Source organism: Chiloscyllium plagiosum, chromosome 12 (assembly GCF_004010195.1).
Source record: "Chiloscyllium plagiosum isolate BGI_BamShark_2017 chromosome 12, ASM401019v2, whole genome shotgun sequence".
NCBI lineage: Eukaryota > Metazoa > Chordata > Chondrichthyes > Orectolobiformes > Hemiscylliidae > Chiloscyllium > Chiloscyllium plagiosum.
This window is the reverse complement of record NC_057721.1, coordinates 81,739,034-81,748,196: the sequence shown is the minus strand read 5'-3', so window position 1 is coordinate 81,748,196 and position 9,163 is coordinate 81,739,034. Positions and strand designations below refer to the sequence as shown.

General features: G+C 47.2%; 1 long non-coding RNA gene across 1 annotated transcript in view; it reads left to right on the top strand.

Moving 5' to 3' along the window:
• Positions 1-3,184: 3,184 nt before the first annotated feature.
• The window catches only part of LOC122555593, a 16,343-nt gene continuing 10,364 nt past the window's right edge, over positions 3,185-9,163 (top strand). Inside the window, exons 1-2 of the long non-coding RNA XR_006313315.1 lie at positions 3,185-3,453; positions 3,922-3,931. This is a non-coding gene — a long non-coding RNA (uncharacterized LOC122555593). The remainder of the gene's footprint in view (positions 3,454-3,921; positions 3,932-9,163) is intronic.

Sequence of the window (9,163 nt, the reverse complement as noted above, 5' to 3'; positions counted from 1 at the left end):
TTGCGGTTGCAGGGGAAGGTGCTGGGAGTGGAGGTTGTGTTGGTGGGAGGTGTGGGCCTGACGAGGGAGTCACAGAGGGAGTGGTCTTTTCGGAACGCTGACAGGGGAGGGGAGGGAAATATATCCCTGGTGGTGGGGTCCGTTTGGAGGTGGTGGAAATGACGACGGATGATACGATGTATATGGAGGTTGGTGGGTTGGTAGGTAAGGACCAGTGGGGTTCTGTCCTGGTGGCGATTGGAGGGGCGGGGCTCAAGGGTGGAGGAGCGGGAAGTGGAAGAGATGCGGTGGAGAGCATCGTCGACCACGTCTGGGGTGAAATTGTGGTCTTTGAAGAAGGAGGCCATCTGGGATGTTCGATATTGGAACTGGTCCTCCTGGGAGCAGATGCGGCGGAGACGAAGGAATTGGGAATATGGGATGGTGTTTTTACAGGGGGCAGGGTAGGAGGAGGTGTAGTCTAGGTAGCTGTAATGAGGTCAGGAGCTGAATGGCCCTGGTGGAACCCAATCTGGGCGTCACTGAGCAGGTTATTGCTGAGCAGGTGCTGCTTGATAGCTCTGTTACTGACACCTTCCATGACTTTACTGATGATCAAGAGTAGATTGACATCGCAATAATTGGCCGTACCATTAACTGTATAAGTCCTCCCTTTGTTTGTTTTCGCAAAATGCAATACCTCACACTTACCCAAATTAAACTCCATGTACCACTCCTCAGCCCATTGACCCAATTGATCAAGATCTCTTTGTAATCTTAGATAACCTTCCTCACTGTCCACTATGTCACCAATTTTGGGTGTCATCCGCAAACATACTAACCATGCCATCTATATTCTCATCCAAATCATATATTTAAATGAAAAAAGAGGTCCCAGCACTGATCCCTGTGGAACACTGCTGGTCCCAGGCCTCCAATCTGAAAAAACAACCATTCACCACCGTCTCCTGGCTCCTACCAACAAGCCAATTTTCCATCCAATTGGCAAGCTCTCCCTGATTCCCATGTGATCTAACTTTACTAATTATCTATCTCGCAGAACCTTGTCAAAGACTTTACGAAATTCTAAATACACACTGTCTATTGCTCTGTCCTCATTAATCCTTTTGGTTACTTCCTCAAAACTCTCAGTCAAATTTGTGAGAGGAGGTTTCCCTCACACAAAACCATGCTGACCAGCTGTGCTCAATCTTTGCCTCTCCAAATGCATGCAAATCCTATCCTTCAGAAACCCCACCATCAATGTCAGACTCACCGGTCCACAGTTCCCAGGCTTCTCCTTACAGACTTTCTTAAACAAAGGCTCAACACTCGCCCCCCCGCTGCAGTCATCAGGCACCTCACCCGTGGTTATAGACCAATATTTCTGTCCGCTGCCCTACAATTTCCACCCGAGCTTCCCACAATGTCCTGGGAGGCATTTGATCTGGTCCTGAGGATTTATGTTTTCTAAGACCTCCAGCATTTTCTCTTCTGTCAAGTGAACTGTTTTCAAAATATCAATATTTATTTCCCTGCCTTCTCTCACCTGCATTTCTTTCTCCACAGTAAAAACTGACACAAAAAATTCATTGAATATCTCCCATCCCCATACTTTTTGGGTGTTGGAACTGTTCTCAAACAGGTTGGCTTGGAGAGCAGTGCACTCTGGAGCACATATCTTCAGTACTATTGTTGGAACGTCGTCAGGGTCTATAACCTTTGCAGTATCGCATTCTCCAACCAGTTCTTGATCTCATGTGGAGTGAATCAAATTGGCTGAAGACTAGTATCAGTAATGCTGGGGACCACTGAAAGAGACTGAGCTAGATCATTTCTGCAAATACTTCAGCCTTAACTTTTTCCACTGATGTGTTGGGCTGGTCCGTCATTGAGGATGGGGATAGCTGTGGGGCCTCCTCCTCCAGGGAGTTGTTTCACCATTCATGTTTGGATGTGTTGAGACCTTAGCTCTGATCCATTGGTAAAAGCGAGGACTGCAGATGCTGGAGATCAGAGTCTGGATTAGAGTGGTGCCGGAAATGCACAGCGAGTCAGGCAGCATCCGAGGAGCAGGAAAATCGACATTTTGGGCAAATGCCCTTCATCCCTGTATTCCTGATGAAGGGCTTTTGCCCGAAACGTCGATTTTCCTGCTCCTCGGATGCTGCCTGAACTGCTGTGCTTTTCCAGCACCACCATTCCAGAATCTGGTTTCCAGCATCTGCAGTCATTGTTTTTACTCTTACTGATACTGTCATGGACAGATACATCTGCAGCCAGCAGATTAGTAAGGATGAGGTCAGGGATGTTTTTCCCTCACCTCCTGCCACAGACCCAGTCTAGCAGTGATATCGTTTAGGACCCGACCAGCTTGATCAGTAGTGCTGCTGCCAAGCCACTCTCAGTCATGGGCATTGATCCCCCCCCCATTCCAGAGTACATTCTATGCCCCTACCACCCTTGCCCATGTTTAACCCGAAGCCATGAGACTTCATGGGGTCTGGAGTGAGGACTCCCTATGCAACTCCCTTCTGACTATGCCCCACTGTGCCACCCCCCTCTGCCAGGTCTGTCCTGCCGATGACTCAGGGATGGTGATGGTGGGGTCTGGGACATTGGCTGTAGGGTATGACTGTGTCAGACTGTTGCTTGGTTAGTCTGTGAGACAGCTCTCCCAATGTTGGCACTAGCCCCCAGGTGTTAGTGAGGAGAACACTGCAGGGTCTGACAGGGCTGCTTCTGCCGTTGTCATTTCCTGTGGGCGACTAGGGGTGGGCAAGAAATGTTGGGCCAGCTGACGGTGCTCACACCCCACCAGTGAATAAAGAAACCAGACATCACACAGCACTGCCCTTTGATGTGAAGGGCAGTGTTTGTCACTGGCCACCCGGGTGTTTTCCTATCTTCCTGGTGGTGGAAATTGAATAAAGATTGGTGCACTTTGTGTCTTCCACTGTGTCTCACACCTGCACACACACACCATGGGTGCTGGGGGGAAAAAATAAGCACTACCGCACTTAGGTGGTAGTGTGGGGGTTAAAATAAAGAAACCAGACAGGAATACTCTCAGCTTGTGCCTGGAGGAGTCACCTGTGAGAGAGGAGGGGTCTGTTTCCAGTCCAATAGCTGATGCAGTTCTAGTTGAGCTGGGGCGGGGTGACTCTTTAGGACCCTGTAGACACTCTTGAGTTGCTGTGCGCAATCTCGACAAAGGCTGAGCCAGAGTGGGTGCTTTCTGTGCGCTGTACTGCTGCATTGCAATGGGAGATCCGAGAGGCACAGCACCAGCTCACTGTCTCAGGGCTCCACCGCATCTCCTCCTGAGCTCACTGCTCGCTCCCTCAGCGAGAGTCTGATGCCTGCCTCCTGAGCTCCATTATGCTGGGGAAAAGTTACACACTCTCCTCAGCTCAGATCTCCTCACTGACTGCAATGGGCCAGATTATAGTGATCTGAACTAGCGCCTATTCGGTGAGTGGCTACTTGCAATTATTTTGTGGGAATATATCAGTCAGTGTGTGTGTGGTTTTTAAAGAAAATATTTCTTTTAGAAAGAGACTGTATTTTTTAATGAAACTGCTGATTTTTTTTCATGAAACCACTTTTTAAAAAAAGTATTTTTAAAGAGACACTGCATTTTTTTAAAAAAAAGTGTCGTTTAAAAAGGCTGTACATTTGAAAGGTGTTTTTAAAACGAGGACTGTATTTTTTAAAAGGCTGCATTTGGAAGAAATTTTTTAAAACTGCATTTTTTTTGTTAAAAAGTGTTTTTTTTTGTTAAAGAAGGCTTTCTGTGTGAGCAGTGCATTCCGCAGCTCCAGGGGTAACTGGTTTAATATTTACAGGTGTCTCTACTCCCTGACAATGACAGAGCCCTCGCCCATCTCAGAGCCACTGTTAAACCAGATTCTGAACATCTGGACACTGCACCCTGGGCAGGGGTGCCTGAGTTACCCACAGGAACACAGAGCCTTGCAAACTGGCCACACGGCTCCGGCTCTGACTCTCTCTCTCTCTATTTTGTTTTATGGCTGTGGAAGATGTATCTGAGTGTGGCCAGAATGCTCAGCAGCACCTTCAAAATGGCACAATGTGCCCTCCCAGGTAGAGTGCTGTTGGAGTGCACATTTCTGGGCAACAGTTTCATTGACTCCCGAGTTCCTGAATGAGTGTTGCTTTAGATACAGAAGGGGATTGAGCCATCTCTGTCGCTGCAAAACCAGTCAGTAGTGGACTCCGTTTGTTAAACTGAAAGGATTTGTGTGTGTGCTGCATAATTTATAAACGAATCCTGTTGGGAATACGTCCGATCCTGCCCCAGTCTGAGCTGATACAGGATCCGGCTTACTCTGCAGCTCAGAGTTCCCTGGAAAACTGGTCAGGGATTTGGGGAAATGTGGGAGGAACGCAGAGATGCTGCTGCTTGACTTGTCTCATTTCCACAGTGCTTTGGAATTTTTATTTAAAAATCCCCTGTTGCGGACTCTCGGGTAAAGTTGATGTTTGATCACATTGCCAGTGATTATTGTGTCAGAATTAACAGAGGAAATGAATACAGAGCAGTGGGTTAGGGAGGGCAGTTTAACAAGAGGTTCAGCTGGAGAGAGACTGGGAGGTGATTGTGTTGGGGGAGTCAGTGTGTGTCAGTATCTGTCTGTCCACATGGGTCTGGCTGCCTGTGTGTGTGTGAGTCACTCTGTCTGCCTCAGCGCGTGGGAAACGGTGGCTGTCTGTCTTTGTGCCTGTCACTGAGTTTGTCTGTGTGTGTCTTTCTCAGTCTGACCTCTACTGTCCTCTGTGTGTCTTGATGTGTTTCTATGTCTGTGTCTCCCTCTGTGCAATTTTCTGTGTGTGTGTGTTGTGCCTCTCTGTGTGTCTGGTTCTGTAGTGTACTGTGTGTGTGTGTGTGAGAGAGAGACACTGTGTATCAGTGTGACTTCATATGTGTGTGAGACTGCACTTGTCTATGTGTGTGTGGGTGGGTGGGTGTGTGTGTGAGAGAGAGAGAGAGAGAGACTGCAGTTGTCCGTCTGTCTCTCACTGTCTGGCTGTGTGTGTGTGTGTGTGTGTGTGTTAGAGAGAGAGAGAGACTTCAGATGACCGTCTGTCTCTCTGTCTGGCTGTGTGAGTGTATGCCACTTGTGCCTTCTCTAGTCACATTGCCCAGTTGCTGTAGGTGGTGAGGGATGTCGAACTTACCAGCGTTACTGCAGAAAGCTGGCATGCAGAGATATCACTGAGCAGAAGAAATATACAGAGGCTCACTCCAACATGAATTCTGCAAGGGATTGAGAAATTCTCATGCTCAGAGCATTGCCCTGCAGAGTCTAATTCATTCCCCAGCTGAGTAGAGGCTGCACTGTTTATTAAGCAGCATATCATGTGTCTCTACCTTTCAGTCCAACATCCAGCCAACCCTGTTAATTATGGATACTTTCTGTTGCACCAGATTTTCCAATTTTTCTACATTCCTTAACAATTAATTTTCATATTTGGGATAGTGGATGAGTTTATGAAGCATAATTAATCACAGTACAGGGAGCAAGAGCATTAAGAGGAGGCGATGGGATTTGTACCATTCACTGCTCAGTATTAGTGGCCATTTATTAGTATTGATGGGGAATATTCATCATTCTGCTTATTGATATCAAGTCTAATATCTCGTTGGATTTATTATGCGTGAACAGTTATTTTTGTGATTGCCTATCAGTCACTGTTGGACCGAGTGAGTTGTGATGTTGCTCTTTGCCTGGGAATTTCATGAGGGGATGGGGAAGGGGAGGGTGGTTGGCGGGGAGTGGGGGGGGGTTGAGAGAATGGATTCTGGAGCCAACCTAGGGGAGGCTACTGAGACCCCGAGAGGTTTGCCTGGTTCAGGAGACAAAGGAGAAAAAATATCTGACGGAGGGAGGGAGGCTGCAGAAATAAGAGTACAAAGAAAGAAGGAAGGGAGGAGAGAAGCAGACAGACAGAAAGATGCTGGAACTGATGGGGGCAAGGTGGAAGGAGGAAGTGATGGTGGAGAAAGAGTGATCTGGACACTAGGGAGAGAATGTGCTAATGGGGAATGCAGTGGTCTCCTGACGGTGTTCAGGGAGTACTGAGCAGTTAAAATCTTGGGTCCAAATCAGTGAATGACTGGCTCAACAGATTCAGTGAATCTGGGGACGAGTGCAACTGGTGAGCAGATGGACAGTGGCTAGAGCCTGTCATCAGGGTGGGGCCAAAAATTAGTAAATTGACCATGGCTCAGTGGATGGGGTGATTGGCTTTGGGTGGAATCTGTGGACACTAATCTGTGAGTGGCTAGCCAGTGAATATCAGTGAGTTAGAGTTGATGGCCAGTGTTTAGGGTGAGGTGTTTGGCCGGGGGTGGGTGGGGGAGTGGGGGGGGAGGGGGGGTGGAGAAGCCAATAGTGTTGCAGTGTGCAGTCAAACCTAAACTGAATCAATTGGGATGAGGGTCAAAAAAATGTGGATCTGGAAAATCACAGCAGTTCAGGCAGCCTCAGGAATGATGAAGGGCTTATTCCTGAAACATCGACTCTCCTGCTCCTCGGATGCTGCCTGACCTGCTGTGCTTTTCCAGCACCACACCTTTCGACTCTGATCTCCAGCATCTGTAGTCGTCATTTTCTCCTAAGAGGTGAGTGAGTCACCATTGCACTACACAATTTTCAAAAAGTAAATCAAATTATGAATTGACTTAGGGCATTGATACAGACTGGGGCAGTGGGATTATTTTTGGGGCTGGAGGCTGGTTGACTGGATAAGACTAGGGTAGTGGGTTTTGTATTTGAAGCAAGGTGTCACACACATGAAGTTGCATGGCTGCTTTCTGTACTGTGCTGAATAGTGACAGAGTCACAGAGCTGTACAGAATAGAAATAGACCCTTCAGCCCAACTCGTCCATGCTGACCAGCTATCCTAAATTAATCTAGTCCCATTTGTCAGCACCCGGCCCATATCCCTCTAAACCCTTCCTATATATATACCCATCCAGATGCCTTTTAAATGTTGCATTTGTACAAGCCTCCACCACATCCTCTGGCAGCTCATTCCATACACGCACCATCCTCTGTGTAAAAATGTTGCCCCTTAGGTCTCTTTTATATCTTTCCCCTCTCACCCTAAAACTGCAGCCTCGAGTTCTGGACTCCTCCACCCCAGGGAAAAGACCTTGTCTATTTACTCTATCCAAGCCCCTCATGATTTTGTAAACCTCTATAAGATCACCCCTCAGCCTCTGACGCTCCGGGGAAAACAGCCCCAGCCTGTTCAGCCTCTCCCTGAACCCTTTCAAATTTCAACTGACATTTCCGTTGGGTCTCACCAAGCTAGTGTTAAATGGAGCGATACAGCACAGCTCAACCTTCTTCAGTCTAGTTGAAAGCAGCTGGATAAGGAAAGTGGTTCATTAACTCAGCGGGTTGGAAATTATCTGTGAAAGAGAGAAAGGCATCAATTGATTTGATCACCTCATCACACCTCAGAGGCACATCAAAGCATTTCACATCCAGTGAATTACTACAGGGGACAGTGCTGGCTTCCAGACACTTTCATTTCAAATTCATATCCTTATTTCTATGTTCCTCTTTCCATTTCTGTAACCTTCTCTGGCCACGACAACCTTACATCTGTCTCTGATCTTCCAGTTGTGATCTTGTGCCTCCCTACTGGCTGTGCGTTCAGTGCTTTATCCTAAAGCCACGACCTCTCATTCTAGACTGCCCTGCATGAGGAAACAACCTCTCTGTGTCTACATTATCAATCCCCTTTAGCATCTTAAATCCCTCAATTCAATCTCCTCTCATTCTTTACTCCAGGGAGTAAAGGCCTAAATTGCTCAATCTCTCTTCATAAGACAGACCTTCCTCTCTGGAATCAAACCAGTGAACCTCCTCTGAACTGCCTTCAATCAACTACATCCCTCCTTAAGCACGGGGACCAAAACTGTACAAAATACTCCAGATGTGGTCACACTACTGCCTTGTACAGTTGTAGCAACACTGCCCTACTTTTATACATAGAACATTACAGCGCAGTACAGGCCCTTTGGCCCTCGATGTTGCGCGCCCTGTCATACTAATCTGAAGCCCATCCCACCTACACTATTCCATGTACGTCCATTTGCCTGTCCAATGACGACTTAAATGCACCTAAACTTGGCAAATCTACTACCGTTGCAGGCAAAGCATTCCATACCCTTACTGCTCTCTCAGTAAAGAAACTACCTCTGACATCTGTCTTATACCTATCTCCCCTCACTTTAAACTTGTGTCCCCTTGTGTTTGCTGTCCCCATACTTGGAAAAAGGCTCTCCCTGTCCACCCTATCTAATGTCTCTATTAAGTCACCTCTCAACCTTCTTCTCTCTAACGAGAGCAGCCTCAAGGCCCTCAGCCCTTCCTCGTAAGACCTTCCCTCCATACCAGGCAACATCCTAGTAAATCTCCTCTGCACCCTTTCCAAAGCTTCCACATCCTTCTTATAATGCGGTGACCAGATCTGTACACAATACTCCCAAGTGTACCAGAGTTTTGTACAGCTGCAGCATAACCTCATGGTTCCGGAACTCAATCCCTCTATTAATAAAAGCTAAAACACTGTGTACCTTCTTACCAACCCTGTCAACCTGGGTGGCAACTTTCAAGGATCTGTGTACCTGGACACAGAGATCTCTCTGCTCATCTACACTCCCAAGAATCTTACCATTAGCCCAGTACTTTGCATTCCGATTACTCCGTCCAAAGTGTATCACCTCACACTTGTCCACATTAAACTCCATTTGCCACCTCTCAGCCCAGCTCTGCATCCTATCTATGTCTCTCTGTAACCTACTACATCCTTCGTCACTATCCACAACTCCACCAACCTTAGTGTCATCCACAAATTTACTAATCCACCCTCCTAAGCCCTCATCCAGGTCATTTAATAAAAATGACGAACAGCATTGGACCCAACACCGACCCTTGCGGTATGCTGCTAGTAACTGGACACCAAGATGAATATGTTCCATCAACCACCACCCTCTGTTTTCTTTCAGCAAGCCAATTACTGATCCAAACTGCTATATCTCCCACAATCCCATTCCTCAGCATTTTGTATAATAGTCTACTATGGGGAACCTTATCGAACACCTTGCTGAAATCCATATACACCACATCAACCGGTTTACTC